We start from the raw sequence: 14,527 nt of genomic DNA, 5'->3' as shown, positions 1-14,527 counted from the left end.
ACCTACCACATGTGAGCTGGGTAATTACCATTATACCATCTGAAGTTATCCCAGCAACTCAACTGACGTTCAGCTTGGACTGCAAACCTTATGGCTGGCCTATTTACGAAGTTTGGAGCTATTTTCACTCACTCAGCTGTAGATCTATGTGTACATTTTCTTCAATCAACCTTTCCTGCCAGGCAGAGTGCAACATTAGCTAGCTTCCAGTAAGGAAGGCAAGGGACAGGGTGAGATAATATGTCAAAACAAGTTCTATAAATATAGCTTTTGGCCTAGTATCTCAAAAAGGAATCAAAACAGCTTCAAGCTTAAACAGAAAAATCCTACAGTCCTGCAATATCTTACTTGAAGGCTCAGAGAACAGAAGAGGCCAGGGCTCTAGAATCTTGTTTCTCACACCGCATCTGTCTCTCTCCCTTATCTCTGAGGGAGGTTATGATCAAATTGCAGGTATCATTCCAAAGTCAGCCTCTCCCCTTATCTTACCCCCACACTACTCAACACATGAGTATCATTTCACTGAGCTCATTCCTTAGACATGCCCAATACACAGGACATACAACAGTGCCTAGCATCTAACTTCTATCATCTCCAAAACCCTTGACCAAGCAGCCAAGAACCCTGCCTGTACCATCTGCCCCAACCTCACCCCAAATACATGGGCACTGAAGCAGGATGCTGCCATATGGTCTTGTCTCAGGAAATTTATCTTGTTGTGTTGAATAGCAAGAAACTTAATTCAATCTTTCTGGTCTTCATATCATAATCCTACAAAACCAGAAACAACTTTTCTGTGGAGATGCTTCCTGAGATAGGTTATATTCCAGAAAGTACAAAACTTACACCTTTGCTTCAGCCAATCAGAGAGTATGTTCGGCATAGCTAGATTCATCCCAAAGAATACACAGTCCTGGGGTAAATTCTAAATATATCCTTAATATTGTCACTTTTGTAAAGAGTGACTTCAATTATGTTTTCATCACTCTTGAATTGTGTTCCTAAAAGTGTTTCTAACACTTAAATACCCATTTATATAATCTCCTTCACCTCCTTCAAATCACTACTTAAAAACAAAAACAAAACAATCAAAAAATAAAAACCATCGTTCCATAAAATTAAACTTGTCAGTGCTTTGATTTCATTTTTACAAAAACAAGCTATTTTTAAAATGGGGGCTCTATCAATCAAAAACATCCACTGCATACCCAGAACTACAGAGGTCACACACAAAAAAACCTGTCCTTAATGAATTTATAGTCTTGTTCAGAAGCCATGACTGACACACACACAAAAAAGAACAAGAAACAAAAAGCACAGGACAGCATACATCCAAAGGAAATCATACAAGGGAAAATCTGCCATCAAGTTGAGAGAGACTAAAACATCTATCTCAAGAGACCTGATTCCTATTTCCTTGTCTAAATCATATTTTTGTGCTATTCAGCCACACTGTCTAGGATAGAGTAACATTTTTGCTACCCTCCACTAAAATTACCCAGCCTACCAATAACTCTCCCATCAACATTCCTTTTCAACAAGCCTCCCTATTTTCCTATTACACTCAGAGATCAGTTAATGGCTGCGGCAACACTTGCCAGCACCCCCACCATACACACACCGGCCTCATTCCCATACCCGCCCTGAGAAGGCGTCTTCTGATGATGAATACAGCACAGGGGTTAAAGAAGCTAAAGTTAATTCTGCTTCTGATATCTTCCGTAAACAGGCACTAACAGAGATAAACTAGTAATTCTGGGGATACTCCATGAACTTACTATTTGCCTTGCAGCTCTTTATCATCAATAAATGAAGTAGTTGACAGCTGTAAAACCAAAGCCACAATCAATGTTCATAAGGAAATTCTAAAACTAAACTGGGTTAGACTGATTCATAATCCAATAATCCCATAAAATATTCTATGTTAACAAAATTAATAAAGTATTTACTGTAAACTTTGTAACATATCCTACACTCAGATGCTGTAGTCACCCTTCCACTTTCTAATCCCGATTTTGCTGCTTGATAGCCAGTTAACTTGGGACAAATTGTTTAATTTCTTTACATCTGTTTCCTCACCTGGAAAATGGCTATAGTAACAGTATCTTACAAGGTGCTTGTTAGAATTAGAGGATTTATATATACATAAAGCATTTAGAACAGTGCCTGGCACACACAGAGTGCTCAATAAACGTTTGCTATTATTATTACTCCAGGCACTAAGGCTGGTGCCTTTGATGAGAAAAGAGAAGTCCCAAAAAGTTTTATTCTTTGACAAGATGATTTTATCTCTTCAAAATGGGAGTGCCTAAGATTCTACAGAAATAGGTCTTACTAAAAGGGGGTGAGGGTAGGGCACCTGGGTGGCTCAGTTGGTTGAGCATCCGGCTTCGGCTCAGGTCATGATCTCGCAGTTCGTGGGTTTGAGCCCTGCATCAGGCTCTATCTAGACAGCTAGCTCAGAGCCTGGAGCCTGTCTTCAGATTCTGTGTCTCCCTCTCTCTCTGACCCTCCCCTGTTCACACTGTCTCTCTCTCTCTCAAAAATAAATAAAACATTCTTAAAATTAAAAAAGGGGGGGTAGATAGAAGGTAATGACTGGCTGACTGATCTCCAACTTCCAACTGGGCCTGTGAGTATCCAGTGTAAGTGTAACCTTCATTAGGAAATACTGGACCACTTGTTCTAAGAGCATTCATTTATTTATTTATTTGTAAACACTTATTACCCCCATGATACCCAAAAAAATATTTTGTGGAAGCTTTCAAAATGCATATAATGAAAAAAATGTAAATAAAATTGATACCAGGGAAATTATATATGTATTTTTTAAAGATCAAAAACAAAGAGAAAGCTGGAATCGTGACGTGCTAGCCAGTGTCCTTTACTGAGGTTAAGCTGTAAAATCAAAGAGCTGCCACTAATTTTAATCTCCAATGACAGCCCCTACAGAGGGGGTACAGTGATTCATAGTATAAATGAGAAAACATTAGTAGGATGGTAAAATGAGATAGGCACTAAGAGCTGCCAAAAGGGGGAGGGTGAAACCAATTTAAAGCCATACTCGACAGAATTTTAGGAAGTCATTAAGCATGCAGGACCCACAAGAGACAGCTCCAGGCCCCACACTAAACAAACACATATACCCAAAGCCAACAATGGACAAGTCACCGAACAGATTCCTAAGTGACTAAAAGCCAGAATACATCAGCAAATGGTCACACAGAACTCTGCAACCATACCACAGAGCCACAGGAAGAAGTTGCCTCAGTGAACTGTGTGTCTCCAGCATTTAAAGTCCTTTTCTCTCTTCATTGTCCACAGTAACAAGTATGTGCAGAGAACTGTCTCATCCTTACTCAGCTGACAAGTTCTATTCCCAACTCTGCATGCTCATGACTCATTTGGGGGGGGGGGGAGGGGAATAAAAGGAAAGTGTAAAACCAAGAAACAAAACTTGAATTTAGACTTAAACTGATCAACAGTGAGGAATTCACTTTTGCCTAATTAGAATATTTCATAGAAACCAAGAAAACGATCCTTTAAAAATAGAATAACAAACCCAATACTCTTTGGAAATAGCCTGAAATCTGTCTACATGTCACATCCTCTACTCTTCCTTAAATAGACATGACACCAAAAAACATTACAAGCCCTCTGTAAAGCCAAACTTTATAAAGCACTCTGAATCAGCACAACATAGCATAGGACACTGTAAAGCTCAAAACAGGGCATTTCCCACAGTTCCTTTCCCAGCAAAGGACCAAGTCTCACTACACCCTCTTTCAAAAAGATGTGTACAAAGTCATTTCTTAAGGAGGTGGAGGTGTCTCAGTCTTTTCCACTCAAATTTTCTATCAGAAATTTGGGTGCCAGACAAGGAATTCATTTCCACCTCTAAGAACTGATCTTTGTAACTGGTAAAAAATGAAGGGGGAAAACACTGTTACTTTAAAAGATCAGTTTCTAAATGAACCCAGAGACCATTCCTGACACCATATTTACCACTTTGGCCTTCCTCTCGAAAACAAATTTTCTTAAATAATACAAATCTTGTCTCCTTGCCCCATCCCCAAGACTCTGAAACATTCTTCACCATTTATAATGACAAAACAGAAAGACAAACGGATCACCTCTTTCACCTGAAAACCTCAGTCCTCCACAGAAATGTACACAGACAGACAGATGGACGCACGTAAGAACACAAACTCCAAGCCCTGCTCAGGCCCGAGCCAATATGGTTGCACAGGGCAGCCACAGCGCCCAGCTAGTGGGCTGCTCCTGCTGCTGGACAAATATAGAAAGCTGAAAGTGGAACAGCAGCTTCAGCAGAACAGATTCCGCTCTACGCTCAGAAAGGGAGGAGCAGGGGCCTGCACAGCTTTACCCATACATGGTTGCTGAAAAGGGGGCCATTAGTGAAAACCCAATTATCTCACACACACGCATTCTGTTCACAAGCTCCAGACAAAAACCAGAAACACACAGGCTGGTACTCGAAGAAAGGTTTAAGAGATTCTATTTCAGTGAAGAAACTTCCCAATAATCTCGGTCACTTACACCAAGAATCCCCCAGCCATGGGAAACAGAAAAGACAGCGTGAAAACTTTACTAGGTCAGATTCTTACCAGATCAGCAGTAGCTGTGAGGCTTAATTTATCATTTAAATTATAGCATTTAACACAATAAAAAAAGGTTATTCCCATTTGTGCAAATGATCCTAACCTTCACTGCTCCTCTGCTGTTTTCAGAATCAAGATCTCATTCCAGGTCTCAGGTTATGTTTTGGGGTCTCTCCCTCCTTATTGTGTAGTGTTACAGTTAAAATAAATTCTGATGGTGATTTTAAAAATATAATTTCCGGGGCGCCTGGGTGGCTCAGTTGGTTAAGCCTCCGACTTCGGCTCAGGTCAGATCTCACGTTCGTGGGTTCGAGCCCCGCATCAGGCTCTGTGCTGACCGCTAGCTCAGAGCCTGGAGCCTGCTTCCGGTTCCGTGTCTCCTTCTCTCTCTGCCCCTCCCCCTCTCATGCTCTGTCTCTCTCTGTATCAAAAATAAATAAAATATTTAAAAAAATAAATAAATAAATAAAAATATAATTTCCGGGGCATCTGGGTGGCTCAGTCGGTTAAGCCTCCGACTTTGGCTCAGGTTCGAGCCCCGCGTCAGGCTCTGTGCTGACAGCTGGCTCAGAGCCTGGAGCCTGTTTCAGATTCTGTTTCCCTCTCTCTCTGACCCTCCCCCTCTCATGCTCTGTCTCTTCTATATCAAAAATAAATAAAACATTAAAAAAATTAAAATATATATATATATAATTTCTGAGGATGCTGGCTTATGTAATCAGAAGCCATATCTTATATTCCAAAAATTACTCTGCTTAGAACAATTCATTCAGATTCATTCAATAGGAAGTGTACAAAAAGCTCAATTTCTGGCCAGAGTGAGCTCTCCCAAGATTAAAAAAAAAAAAAAAGTGTGGTCTATATTCAGTACTGCAGGGGTTGCAGCACAAACATAAACTGTGTTGTCACTGCCTGCCAATAGTTAAAATTTAGTTCTAAGGTAAGATTAATATGAGATAATAAAGGCATTTGACTTGTGCTAAACTGTGGGGTAGCAATTATAAACACTATACAAATTAAGAAAAGACTGAAAACACGCACACCTCCATCTTCTTCCACAGGTCCCACCTACCAGCACTCAAAGGGCACCTGCCATTATTTTTAAATGTAAGGCTAAATTTTTGAACTAGATGATTTCTAAGGTCCCTTCATTTCTGAAATTCTTTGAGTCTGTAATTTAAAAATGTAAAGGTAAGGGGCACCTGGGTGGCTCTATCAATTCGGTGTCTGACTCTTGATTTTGGCTCAGGTCATGATCTCACAGTTTGTGGGACTGAGCCCCGGGTCAGACTCTGGGCTAATAGCACAGAGCCTGCTTGAGATTCCCCCTCTCTGTGCCGTTGTCCTGCGCACACGTGCGCACGTGGGTTCTCTCTCTCAAAATAAACTTTAAAAAAAAGGTGAAAAAAATGTATAGTTTTTGCCGACTTCAGAGAAAATATATTCTAAAAAAAGAAAAATGAATTCAGACCATAACTCAGCATCCACTCTAACTTCCCTCACATCACCCTTTCAGGAACATATCTGAGAAATCTCTGCCTAGCCTTTTGAGCAAATTTTACATCACCATTAAAAGGAAGGGTGGGGGGAGAACACCTGCCACAGGGAAACAATATGGTGGTGACTAGAAATGTTGAATTTGATATATTCTGAGATTTTTGATTACAAACACTACCAGTCATCCAACCATGAAGGAGAACTCTAGAGAACAGAGCCCTGTCCAGTTCCTTTCCATCACTAAATTGTCTGGTAGGTATGTGTGCATTAACTCAAGCTTATGGAGCATCAATACACAAATACACTAGGGAGCCATCCCTCCCCCAGCAACACACGGTCCCTGACACTTAAGAAAACTCTTTACATTATTAAGACATAACATATATACCATAATTAGTTGCTCCAATATATTTTATCAGCAAATTAGCCTTTTGGAATTTTGAATGCTCTTTGCCCATGGTAGGTAATATAGATAAGCAGAGAATGCTAAATAACAGCAAACTTGACCTCTCAATCCCACTGTGTAGATGTCCTGGTGCAAGGCAGAGCCTTGTCCACACTCTGTGTGATATACTGACAAGGAAAACAGCAGGATCCCAGCAGTAGAGGACGGTCACGTCCAATAAAACGCAGATATGCAAATGGTCAACACTTGCTTAAAAACCTGTTAATTGTATAGAGTGGCTTATATATTTAGTTTTTCTGAGCAGCCTGTTACAGCAACTTTGATTTGCCAATGAATAACTGGTTGTGGATAAATATGCTACTTTTTGGATTAATATCACAACTTGAATGATCTACTACATACTTTAACCAAGGTTACTATTCTGAAGGCAACTAAGTAAAAATAAAAAATACAGTTGAAAAGACCACAAACTGTATATAACAAGCACTGATTAAAAGTACAACCTCAAAATCAAAATGGCTATAAACAGCTATAGTATGGCCTTGGGCTAGTCATTTCTTTCTCATATCCCATTTCCTCAAAAACAGTACTGGACCAGAACAGGAGTCCCTATCTAGGGTCCACAGACCTACAGAATCCTATAAACTCCCTTCTATGATGTGCAAATTTTACACACATATATAAAATGCCTTCATACACAGCTGACCCTTGAACAACATGGATGTTGTTCACAGGTCCACTTGCAATTTTTTTTTAATAAATACAAATACAGTACTTTAAACATACTTTCCCTTCCTTAGGATGTTCTTAACACTTTCTTTAGTTTACTTTATTGTAAGAATTCAGTATATAATACACGTAACATACAAAATGTGTTGACTGTTTTATCGCTAAAGCTTCCTGGTCAACAGGCTATTAGTAAAGTTTGGAGGGCATCAAATGTTGTGAGTGGGTATTCTACTAATCTCTACACTGTTCAAGGGTCAACTATACTTAGTTCTCTTTATAGGAAGACAGGTCCATAACTTTTACCAGATTTACAAGGGGGGGGCCCATGAACCAAAACAGATTTAAGACTAAACAACATACAGTTTGTTCCACCTTTAACATCCTTTTACCTCCTCCTGTATTTCCTGGTACAAAAGGAGAGTCCTCATGACTAAACCCAGTCAAGAATAAACAAGTTACCCTGGCCAAGAAATTACTCAAAGTAACATATTCCAGGGGCGCCTGGGTGGCTCAGTGGGCTGAGTGTCTGATCGTTGATATTTGACTCAGGTCATGATCTCAACGGTTCTTGGAATCGAGACCCATGTTGGGCTCTGCACTGACAGGGGGGATCCTGCTTGGGATTCTCTCTCCCTTTCTCTCTGCCCCTCCCCATCTGACTCCCGTGCTCTCAAAATAAATTAATTTTTAAAAAATGTCTAGAGGTGCCTGGGTGGCTCAGCTGGCTAAGCATCGAAGTCTTTTGATTTTAGCTCATATCATGAACTCACAGTTAATGAATTCAAGCCCTGCATGGGACTCTGAACTGACAGTGCAGACAGGGTCTGCTTGGGATTCTCTCTCTCCCCCTTCATTGCTCATGGTCTCAAAATAAATAATTTTTTTTAAAAAGTCTAAAAAAAAGTATTCCAATTAAAACTGAACCTGAACTGTTTTTAGATAAAAAGCTAACATTACAATGCTCAAAAAAAAAGAAAGTTTCCAAGCAAATTTTAGCACTATAGCTCATCTCAAGAAGCTTACATGAAAACAGAGCTTCTTAGGCATATTAGGGATATCCCATATAGTTCCTCTCTTACCAGGTGCACTTTTTAAAAAAGTAAAGCTTTCAGTTTACTTTTTTTTTAATGTTTATTATTTTTGAGAGAGAAATAGAAAGTGAGCACATGCAGGGAAGAGGCAAAGAGCAAAAGAGAAACAGAGGATCAGAGGTGGGCTCTGCACTGACAGCAGAGAGCCCCATGCATGGCTCAAACCCACAAACTGTGAAATCATAACCTAAGCCAAAGATGGAGGCTTAGCCAACTGAGCCACCCAGCACTCCCCAGTTTCCTACTTCTAATCTTATTCTATAGCAAAGAAAGTAATAGGAGGTAAGTCAGAGGGAAAAAAACTAGAATATGGAAGATTGAAGTGAATAACAGTCCAACAAAGAAGCTACACATCCTGTTAGCAAGAGGCAATACATGAGGATGACCACTGCTTAGTATCTCAATTTGTAAAAAGTATATCAGACAAAAGAAAAAACTAGCCTCCCTCTAAGACAATAAGAGAAAAAATATGTGTCTGTTACTGAACAATTTAAGCCTAAAATTCTTAGGTTCTCATGGCAACCAAAGTCATCACACTGCACATACTGTATATAAAGCGCATATTTAGAGAGTTAACTAGTAAACTCAAAATGTGACATATGTGCAATGTGGGCGACAACATTATTCTGGGAACTTTAACTTTAAAATCTTCCAACTTTTATTCTGCAGCCCCAAAGATGATATAATAGTCAACTATGCAGAAGGCACAAGCTCAAGGAAGAGGTACAAAGAACATAAATAGAAGCAAAGAGATAAAAGACAAGAAAATTCAGGCTATCAGAAAAAGTTTCTGAACATGACTCTCCCCTACTGTGAATCAACCTGTAAATGGAGGCTTAAAAACCAAGACTGCTAGTGAGGACATATATCAAGATAGCATTTGGGACACTCTTTCATGTGGGCCCAGACAAAAGAGGACATGGTTACAGACCAGACAGACTGCTTGGCAAATGTGGCGCTGACTGAAAGGCCCCCTGGAGAGACGGGCGGGGCGGGGGGGGGGGGGTTCCTCCCTCTCTGTGGGGCATGGGAACTGGGAGAGAGGGATCAGACTTTAAGAAAGGGGTAGGGGGGAAATGACAGTCTCTTAGGTCACATCATGTCTCATTCTGGTATACTAGAACCAAATAAAGGTGTAACATCCAATTTTCTCATCTATTAAATGATCTGTGAGAGGGTTGCCTCCACCTACCTGCCAACATAAACTTCATTATGATCCATGCATTTGTTTTCAAAGACTTGAAGATGCCATGAATGCTACCTTAAAACCACATCTCCATGCCATTTGTTAAGGCTAAATTACTCCCACTTTTGATCGGAAAACAGGTAAGCAGTTTCAGTTAGGTACACAAAAGAGTATCTTAGAGTAGGGTAGTTATTTTTGTAACTCTCTCAAAGCTAAGAACTTCTAGAATAAGATACTGAATTAACATTACTAGTTCAATGGTTAACAATTACATTACTACATGAAAAGGAATGGCTACAAAAATAAATTATTTCATTACTGTTATGAGACTTGCTTCAAAAGCGAAAAGAAGGAAGGAAGGAAGGAAGGAAGGAAGGAAGGAAGGAAGGAAGGAAGGAAGAAAAAAAAAATACAGGAAAATAGCACAGCACTTGGACCAGTAGCCCAACCAAGTCCTACCACTTAACAGCTCGATGCCTCAAACAAGTTACTCACTGGCGTTCCTAACACCTCAAATTGCCTTGTCTACCAAATGGTTAAGAATGCAACCATTTCTCATTTCTCTTTTCTTCTACCCCACTCCTGTATCTGTCTCTCCTCCCTCTCCCATCAAATGTAGACTCTAACAATTTCTTTCATTACACTATAATGTGGCATATTTTCTAGTCAAAAACTTTGCACAATGAACTTTTACACAAAAATTCACTGGTCAAATTGAGAACCAAAAGAACTAAATAATAAATGTTTTATAGTAAAATGGAAAAGGGCACTTGAAATAAAGCTAGGAGTAGAGATTTCTTTCAGAGCCAGGCCACACAACTACTAATGACTAAAATATTTGATTACCTTAATTACCTTGGCTGCACAAGAAGTGCTGGTGGTCATGAAACTCCAGAATATTAAAAACTCAGCCACATTTTCATTATAGCATTCTCTACTGTGTTGAAGTCAAGACAGCAAAAGACTGCCAACTGCATTTTCACTTTAATTTTCTGGTAAGACAAAAAGAAAAATTAATCTTGGAGCCAAAATCTCCATTTTTAGGTATGGTAAATTCTTCGAGGAAAAAATATCTGTGTTATGAAAAACTGAAAACATTTCTGTATATCTTAGAAAATATGCATATATGCTTTTCTTAAAAGGTATAAAAAAATCTCAAGCTAATAATCTTTTTTGAGGGGGTGCAAAAGGTGATTTTATTAAGGCACAGGGACAGGACCCATATGCAGGAAGAGCTACCTAATAATCTTGAACTTGCCAACCCGAAATCAAGAGTCACATGCTCTACCAACTGAGCCAGCCAGGCACCCTCAAGCTAATATCTTAAATGTTTACTTATTACTACCTTTTAAGGAATTGTGAAAGAGGAAAGGTAAAATAAAAGCTGAAGCGCTTTCTGAAAAAGGCAACTGATGACTGGCATACTAAGCAACAGGACAGCCAAAAACTGGCCCAAGAAGTCCTTTTTTGGCATATATAATTAATAAGTGCCTAAATAGGGGCACCTGGGTGCCTCAGTTAGGCGTTGGACTTTTGATATTGGCTCGGGTCATGATCTCAAGTTCAGGAGATCGAGCCCTACATTGGCACTGACAGTGTAGAGCCTACTTGGGGTTCTCTTCTCCCCCCCACCAAAAAGAAATTTTTTAATTATTAAAAAATTTTTTAAATAAAAATACTTGCCTGAATAATAATAATGTTGATTTTGAACCCAAAACTCACTTTTATATAAATGAACCTACTCTATACAAAAACATTCATAAATGCACCACAAAAAATACAAAACAACTTGATTATTTGGCTTTGATTTTGTTTTTAAAATACTGTGAGGCTTCTTTAATATTCTAGCTTCCAATCAATTTCATCTTATTAAGCACACTATAAAGTATTTAAGCTGAGGGACGCCTGCATGGCTCAGTCAGTTGAGCATCCAGCTTTGGCTCAGGTCATGAATCCTGCAGTTTGTGGGTTCGAGCCCCGCGTCGGACTCTGCGCTGACAGCTAGCTCAGAGCCTGGAGCCTTCTGTGTCTCCCTCTCTCTCTGACCCCCCCCCCCGCCCCCGCTCACACTGTCTCTCTCTCAAAAATAAGTAAAACATTAGAAAAAAAAATTATTTTAAAGTATTTAAGCTGAATATGGCATTTATCATCTCTTCCCTCCCACCTATTAAAGGACTGGCTTGTTCCAAATACATTACCTTTTCAAAGTTCTAGGGTTTAGGCAGGACATAATTCTTTTAAAGAATTATCTGTCTTGTCATGACTAACAAGCATGACTGAAATGGCGATAAAGAGGCTAATGAAAAACATGTAGGTCTGATCTTCAACTGCTATTTTATTAGGAGAGAAAAGTAAAGTATATAGCTTTAAAATGGGAATTCCACATAAAACGATTTTCTCTTTGAATGCAGGCAGTGGAGTTCCTGCTAACTAGATAGATAACCCCCACTTGAGGGAAGAGGCAGAGGCCATCTGCCCAAGATGCTGCACAAGGGACACCTTTGCTAGAAACTTTCTCCGCATAACCTCTAAGGTCCTTTCCTAAATTCAGAAATTTGCGATTTCATTTATGAAAAATAGAGGGATGGTAAATGTAAGGTATGAGTGTAGACAGGACAATGTGCTGAAAAATCAGAAGGCCTGGGCTGGAACCCTGTTTCTGCTTCTATGTGAACCAAAGTAAAGCATTTCACTTTCCTCATTTGCAAAATGAAAAGATTAGAGAAGAAAAATCTCTGAAGATTCTTACCTTCTGAGCCTATGGCGTCTTCCTATGCCTGCCTTGGCCACCCACCACCTTCCTACTGCTGCACCTTACCATAATTAGGCAGCTTTTTAAAACACCTAATTAATATAACACAGAAAGTAAAACCTTTAACTTTCTATTTCTGGCTCGTTTCAAATATGCAACAGCATTTTATCAAGGAATAGTTAATGCCACACAGTTCTTGATATACTGGCTTTTCTCTGAACTCCAGTGACAGTTACACAGTGACAAGTTGTAAGCAAGGAGGCTGTTACCATGGGGACCCACTAGGATTCCTGGGGGTGGATCCAGAAGGCTTTTTTCTTTTTTCTTTTTCGGTCAAAGCATTTTTTGATGTTCTGGATCTGGCAATTCAGAAAGGCTGATTCAATTTTTCTTTAGCAAGCTATCTTCAGGAAATATTATCATATAGTATACAATGCTGAAGAAATATTAGATACTGTTTTAGAGACTCTTTCTTGCAAAAGAATGAAATATTCAAGACGTCCTTCACCTATTCATAAAAACAAATAAATACAGGGGCACCTGGGTGGCTCAGTTGGCTAAGTGCCCCACTCTTGGTTTCAGCTAAGGCCATGATCTCATGGTTCAGAGTTCAAGGCCCGCCTCAGGCTCTTCACTAACAATACAGAGCCTGCTTGGGATTCTCTGCCACCCTCTCTCTCTCTCTGCTCCTCCCCTGCTCCGTTGTTCTCCCTCTCTCTCAAAAATAAACATTAAAAAAAATTTTTGTTAATGTGTCAGACACACAAAATATAATAAAATGGACTATAAGTCAAACTGGACCAGAACAGAAAAGTGTATATTTAAATTCCAAGTCTACCTCCAAAACTGCTGTGTGTGGAAAGAGGAGATGTAGTTCAGGGAGATGAACTGCTACTCCCAGCTACCTGTGCTGCCACTCAATTTCCCCTGAGACCCATTCTGTCAGAAGATACCTTAGAAAACAGGGCATTTACAAACCTGATCTGATCCGGTTTGTTCACAGAAAAAGCTGGAGCAGCCACAATTCAAAAGAAAACATTTTTCTAAATTTTGCATGCTTCCTGGAACACAGTGAAGTCTTTCTTTGTCTAGGTCTAAACAGAGACCAGAGCAAAGTTATACCAGACAAATGAACATTAATAAATAAAAATAGCACTTGATTTCAGTAAAGAAGTTTGCAGGTTGTTTTTTTTTTTACTGCACTTGCAAATCTATCAAGAGGCTATTAAACAAAAATAGTATATGATAAAAGCAATAAATATATAAAAAACATGGCATCTTTCCATTATTATTTGCCATAAATCTTAAAGGGGAAATACAAAAACACAAGCCCAGAGCAGTTTTGTCACATTAGTTTAATGTCAGCCTAAAACCTTTAAAGACTCAAGACCACAGGACATAAGAGGAAGCAAACTCCTGGGTGCTTTACTCGTTTTTACTACTGATTTACAATCTCCTTGATTTTATTTTTAAATGCATGTCTTGGCCCAGAAAAGCAAGAGAGCACAGACTGCCAACACTATCAGATTCTCCTTTTCTAATTCTCTGGAGCTACAGAAAACACAGCCAGAAACAGGGTTGTCTAGGAGCCTTCTAATTTTGTCCAGGTAATATACAATATGAGATTTCAAGATCACAGAGGTACATAAAGTCTATTATAGTATAAATCTTAGCCAACTTAATGTCTTTTGTCTTTTCAGTTTATTTATTTTGAGAGTAAAGAGAGGGAAAGAGTGAGTCTCATGCAGGCTCCATGCCACCAGCATAGAGCCTGACTCAGGACTTGATCCCGGAAACTGTGGAATCATGACCTGAGCCATAATCAAGAGTCAGACACCCAACTGACGGAGCCACTCAGGGAGCCCCACGTTAATGTCGTTCAATGGAAGGCTGCTTACAATTTATTTCCCCCAGAAAACTCCTTGGAGTCCTGATTATTTCAAAAGACAATGATTTGAAAAAATAAATTCTAAAAAGTTCAGTTCCAAAACATTTTCTTCCTATTCCTCAGTCCCAAACTATCTCAAAACATAAAATTAAAGTGCCATTCGCAAGGGAAACAAAAGCAAAAATGAACTATTGGGACTTCATCAAGATAAAAAGCTTCTGCAATGCAAAGGAAACAATCAAGAAAACTAATAGGCAACTGACAAAATGGGAACAGATAGTGGCAAATGACATATCAGATAAAGGGCTAGTATCCAAAACCTACAAGGAACTCCCCAAACTCCACACTCGAAAAAC

The 14,527-nt window shown here is 39.3% G+C and overlaps 1 protein-coding gene across 7 annotated transcripts in view; it reads right to left on the bottom strand.

Moving 5' to 3' along the window:
- The window catches only part of CELF1 (CUGBP Elav-like family member 1), an 83,503-nt gene that overhangs the window by 52,114 nt on the left and 16,862 nt on the right, over positions 1-14,527 (bottom strand). The window contains exon 1 of one of the 7 annotated variants that reach the window (XM_029914772.1): positions 10,387-10,403. The exons of the other annotated variants lie outside the window; for them this stretch is intronic. The gene's annotated coding sequence lies outside the window, so the exon portion shown is untranslated. Of the gene's footprint in view, positions 1-10,386; positions 10,404-14,527 lie in introns of those variants that run through there. 7 annotated transcript variants of the gene reach the window in all.

The sequence above is a fragment of the Suricata suricatta genome, chromosome 11 (assembly GCF_006229205.1).
Source record: "Suricata suricatta isolate VVHF042 chromosome 11, meerkat_22Aug2017_6uvM2_HiC, whole genome shotgun sequence".
Classification (NCBI taxonomy): domain Eukaryota; kingdom Metazoa; phylum Chordata; class Mammalia; order Carnivora; family Herpestidae; genus Suricata; species Suricata suricatta.
Note: the sequence above shows the minus strand (reverse complement) of the source record. Positions and strands in the feature narration are given on the sequence as shown.